Source organism: Gorilla gorilla, chromosome 12, assembly GCF_029281585.2.
Source record: "Gorilla gorilla gorilla isolate KB3781 chromosome 12, NHGRI_mGorGor1-v2.1_pri, whole genome shotgun sequence".
NCBI classification, from domain to species: domain Eukaryota; kingdom Metazoa; phylum Chordata; class Mammalia; order Primates; family Hominidae; genus Gorilla; species Gorilla gorilla.
In genome coordinates, this window is record NC_073236.2 from 35,421,415 (window position 1) to 35,427,414 (window position 6,000).

A 6,000-nucleotide genomic window follows, 5' to 3' on the forward strand; every position below is an offset into this window, starting at 1 on the left:
GTGGTTTTTGTTGTTGGTTCTGTTTATGTGATGGATTACGTTTATTGATTTGTGTATGTTGAACCAGCCTGGCATCCCAGGGATGAAGCCAACTTGATCGTGCTGGATAAACTTTTTGATTCAGTTTGCCTGGAATCAGTTTGCCAGTATTTTATTGAAGATTTTTGCATCGATGTTCATCAGGGATATTGGTCTAAAATTCTATTTTTTTGTCATGTCTCTGCCAGGCTTTGGTATCAGGATGATGCTGGCCTCATAAAATGAGTTAGGGAGGATTCTCTCTTTTTCTATTGCTTGGAATAGTTTCAGAAGGAATGGTACCAACTCCTCTTTGTGCCTCTGGTAGAATTCGGCTGTGAATCCGTCTGCTCCTGGACTTTTTTTGGTTTGTAGGCTATTAATTATTGCCTCAATTTCACAACCTGTTATTGGTCTATTCAGAGATTCAGCTTCTTCCTGGTTTAGTCTTGGGAAGGTGTATGTGTCCAGGAATTTATCCATTTCTTCTAGATTTTCTAGTTTATTTGCATAGAGGTGTTTATAATATTCTCTGATGGTAGTTTGTATTTCTGTGGGATTGGTGGTGATATCCCCTCTATCATTTTTTATTGTGTCTATTTGATTCTTCTCTCTTTTCTTCTTCATTAGTCTTGCTAGTGGTCTATTTTGTTGATCTTCTCAAAAAACCAGCTCCTAGTTTCATTGATTTCTGGAAGGGGTTTTTGTGTCTCTATCTCCTTCAGTTCTGCTCTGATCTTAGTTATTTATTGTCTTCTGCTAGCTTTTGAATGTGTTTGCTCTTGCTTCTCTAGTTATTTTAATTGTGATGTTAGGGTGTCAATTTTAGATCTTTCCTGCTTTCTTTTGTGGGCATTTAGTGCTATAAATTTCCCTCTACACAGTCCTTTAAATGTGTCCCAGAGATTCTGGTACATCGTGTCTTTGTTCTTATTGGTTTCAAAGAACATCTTTATTTCTGCCTTCATTTTATTATTTACCCAGTAGTCATTCAGGAGCAGGTTGTTCATTTTCCATGTAGTTGTGTGGCTTTGAGTGAGTTTCTTAATCCTGAGTTCTAATTTGATTGCACTGTGGTCTGAGAGACAGTTTGTTGTGCTTTCTGTTCTTTTACATTTGCTGAGGTGTGTTTTACTTCCAATTATGTGGTCAATTTTAGAATAAGTGTGATGTGGTGCTGAGAAGAATGTATATTCTGTTGATTTGGGGTGGAGAGTTCTGTAGATGGCTATTAGTTCCACTTGGAGCAGAGCTGAGTTCAAGTCCTGGATATCCTTGTTAACCTTCTGTCTCATTGATCTGCCTAATGTTGACAGTGGGGTGTTAAAGTCTCCAATTATTATTGTGTGGGAGTCTAAGTCTCTTTGTAGGTCTCTAAGGACTTGCTTTATGAATCTGGGTGGTCCTGTATTGGGTGCCTGTGTATTTTGGATAGTTAGCTCTTCTTGTTGAATTGATCCCTTTACCATTATGTAATGGCCTTCTTTGTCTCTTTTGATTTTTGTTGGTTTAAAGTCTGTTTTATCAGAGATTAGGATTGCAACCCTTGCTTTTTTTCCCTTTCCATTTGCTTGGTAGATCTTCCTCCATCCCTTTATTTTGAGCATATGTGTGTCTGTGCACGTGTGATGGGTCTCCTGAATACAGCACAATGATGGGTCTTGACTCTTTATCCAATTTGCCAGCCTGTGTCTTTTAATTGCAGCATTTAGCCCATTTACATTTAAGGTTAATATTGTTATGTGTGAATTTGACCCTGTCATTATGATGTTAGCTGGCTATTTTGCCTGTTAATTGATGCAGTTTCTTCATAGCATCAATGGTCTTTATAATTTGGCATGTTTTTGCAGTGGCTGGTACTGGTTGTTCCCTTTCATGTTTAGTGCTTCCTTCAGGAGCTCTTGTAAGGCAGGCTTGGTGGTGACAAAATCTCTCAGCATTTGCTTGTCTGTAAAGGATTTTATTTCTCCTTCACTTATGAAGCTTAGTTTGGCTGGATATGAAATTCTGGCTTGAAAATTCTTTGAAGAATGTTGAATATTGGCCCCTATTCTCTTCTGTCTTGTAGAGTTTCTGCTGAGAGATCCGCTGTTAGTCTGATGGGCTTCCCTTTGTGGGTAACCCGACCTTTCTCTCTGGCTGCCCTTAATATTTTTTCCTCATTTCAACCTTGGTGAATCTGACAATTATGTGTCTTGGGGTTGTTCTTCCCAAGGAGTGTCTTTGTGGTATTCTTTGTGTTTCCTGAATTTGAATATTGGCCTGCCTTGCTAGGTTGGGGAAGTTCTCCTGGATAATATCCTGAAGAGTGTTTTCCAACTTGGTTCCATTCTCCCCGTCACTTTCAGGTACACCAATCCAATGTAGATTTGGTCTTTTCACATAGCCCCATATTTCTTGGAGGCTTTGTTCATTTCTTTTTAGTCTTTTTTCTCTAAACTCTTCTCACTTCATTTCATTCAACTCATCTTCAATCACTGATACCGTTTCTTCCACTTGATCGAATCGGCTACTGAAGCTTGTACATGTGTCATGAAGTTCTTGTGCCCTGCTTTTCAGCTCCATCAGGTCATTTAAGGTCTTCTCTACACTGTTTATTCTAGTTAGCCATTTGTCTAATCAAGGTTAGATTAAGACAAACCTTAAAAATCTTTTTAAGGTTTTTAGCTTCTTTGCAATGGGTTAGAATATTCTTTAGCTCAGAGAAGTTTGTTACTACCTACCTTCTGAAGCCTACTTCTGTCAACTCATTAAAGTCATTCTCTGTCCAGTTTTGTTCCGTTGCTGGTGAGCAGCTGCGATCCTTTGGAGAAGAGGTGCTCTGATTTTTGGAATTTTAAGCTTTTCTGCTCTGGTTTCTCTCCATGTTTGTTGTTTTATCTACCTTTGGTCTTTGATGTTGGTGACCTACAGATGGGGTTTTGGTGTGGATGTCCTTTTTGTTGATGTTGATGCTATTCTTTTCTGTTTGTTAGTTTTCCTTCTAACAGTCAGGACCCTCAGCTGCAGGTCTTTTGGAGTTTGCTGGAGGTCCACTCCAGACTTGTTTGCCTGGATATCACAATGGGAGGCTGCAGAACAGCAAATATTGCTGCCTGATCCTTCCTCTGGAAGCATCATCCCAGAGTGGCACCTGCCTGTGTGAGGTGTCTGTTGGCTCCTACTGGGAGGTGTCTCCCAGTCAGGCTACACAGGGGTCAGGGACCCACTTGAGGAGGTAGTCTGTCTGTTCTCAGAGCTCGAACGCCATGCTGGGAGAACCACTGCTCTCTTCAGAGCTGTCAGACAGGGACGTTTAAGTCTGCAGAAGTTGTCTGATGCCTTTTGTTCAGCTATGCCCTGCCCACAGAGGTTGAGTCTATAAAGGCAGTAGGCCTTGCTGAGCTGCAGTGGGCTCCACCCAGTTCAAGCTTCCCGGCAGCTTTGTTTACCTACTCAAGCCTCAGCAATGGCAGACGCCCCTCCACCACCTCCCACCAGGCTGCCACCTCGCAGGTTGATCTCAGACTGCCGCGCTAGCAGAGAGCAAACCACCATGGGCATGGGACGCACTGAGCCAGGCACGGGAGGGAATTTTCTGGTCTGCTGGTTGCTAAGACCATGGGAAAAGTGCAGTATTTGGGCAGAAGTGTACCGTTTTTCCAGGTACAGTCTGTCATGGCTTCCCTTGGCTAGGAAAGGGAAATCCCCTGACCTCTTGCGCTTCCCGGGTGAGGCAATGCCCCACCCTGCTTCGGCTCACCCTCCATGGGCTGCACCCACTGTCCAACCAGTCCCAGTGAGATGAACCAGGAACCTCAGTTGGAAATGCAGAAATCACCCATCTTCTGTGTCAATCTCACTGGAAGCTGCAGAACGGAGCTGTTCCTACTTGGCCATCTTGGAAGTGACTAATTGATTCTTTAATCCATAATCTGAGCATCCACCTTATATGGGATTGCTTTCCACAATGACCACCATGAATGGCCAGATTATAACATGTTAGAAAACAAAACACACAGGGGAACTTCCCAAAAGGAGTAAAAGATTTCTTAGACAAAATGTCAAAGCAGAAACCATAAGGCAGAAAAAGTGGAGGGGATTTCATGATGTTACAATCAAATAGATCTGTTGCAAGTGACACATGGCAAAATGAGAGAAGTTATGTGCAGTCTAAAACTGACAAGAAAATAGTGGCCTCAATATACAAGGAAATCCTGAAAATTAACAAGAAAAATAAATAGACAAAGGACACAAGCAGGCAGTTTTTGGGAGAGGAAACCCCAAAAGCCAGGAAGCATATGAGGAAGTGGCCAAGATCATTAGTACAGAAATACACATTCTAACAATAAGATATATGAGGAAATAGTTCTCCAAAAAAGATACACAGATGGTCAATGAGCACAAAAAAAGGTGCTGAGCATCACCCAGAATAAGGGAAATGCAGATGAAAACTACAGTGAGATAGCACTCCATACCCACTAGAATAGCTACTGTCAAGAAAACCCGAAAATACCGAGTGTTGGTGACGAGTGAGACATTAGACCCTTGTGCACTACCAGTGGGTATGTAAAATGGTGCCGCCACTGTGGACAACAACATGGCCATTCCTAAAAAAAAAATTCAAATAGAATTACCATATGACCAAGAATTTCCACTTCTGGACGTATTCCCAAAAGGACTGAAAGCAGGATGTCAAAGAGATATTGTATATCCAAGTTCATAGCAGCAGCATTCATAGGAACCAAAAGGTGGAAGCATGTGTCCGTTGATAGACGAATGCATGAACAAAATGTGGTCTATACATGCAATAAAATATGATTCAGCCTTAGAAAGGGAGAGAATCCTGTGACAGGCTACATCGTGGATGAACCTTGAGGGCATTATGCTAAGTGGAATAAGCCAGTCACAAAAAGACAGTATTCCACTTACATGTGATACCTGGAATAATCAAATTCATAGAAACAGAAAATAGAATGATTGCCAAGGGCTGGGGCAAAAACGGAATGGGAAGTTAGTATCTAATTGGACACAGTGTTTCAGTTTCACAAAAGCAGAGTTCTTGAGATGGATGGTGGTAATGGTTGCACAACAATGTGAAAGTATTTGATACCACTAAAGTGTACAATTAACAGTGGTTAAGATGGGAAATTTTATGTTCTGTGTGCTTTACTACAATTTGAACCAGATACAACCTTATACATACATGGTAGGCAAAATTCTCAGCTGAACTCCAATAGGCAAGCGCTTCTGTAATCCTCTCCTGGTAAATGTGCTTCTAATTAATAGATTCTAACAAAGGTGATGGTGTGCCATATGGAAAAGGGGAAAAGAATTTGCCAATGTAATTAAAGTCCCTGATCAGTTGACTTTATGTTAATCAAAAGGGACATCATCCAGGGTGCATCTAATCAGGTGAGCCCTTTAAAAAAGGACGTAAAGGTATGAGACTATCTCTCCTGCTGACATTGAAGAAGCAAGTCTCCTTGAGTTCTACAACCACTCGGAGATGAATACTGCCAGCCACCTGAGGCAGCCTGGAATCAGATCTTTCTCCAGTGGAGCCTCTGATGAGAATGCAGCCTGGCCAACACCGGATTACAGTCTGAGCAGAGGGCCCAGCTAAGCCGAGCCCAGAATCCTGGCCCACAGAAAATGGGAGATGAAAAATAAACGGTGTTTTAAGCCACAGGATTTGTGTTAACTTGTTCTGCAGCTGTAGAAAACTAATGCAATCTTTTAGGCAAAACTAATCTAGGAAGAGACAAGTATTGGAGCTGGGCACAGTGGCACATGCCTGTCATCCCAGCTACTCAGGAGGCTGAGGTGAGAGGATCCCATGAGCCCAGGAGTTTGGGGCTGCAGTGAGCTATGATCGCACCTGTAAGTAGCCAGGGCAACAAGTGAGACCCTGCCTCAAAAAGAAAAAAAAAAGAAGTCTTCGTGTTGGGTGGGGAAGTGGGGAAGTTGATGAGGGCACTGCTTGTGGAGTGTAGACCAGAG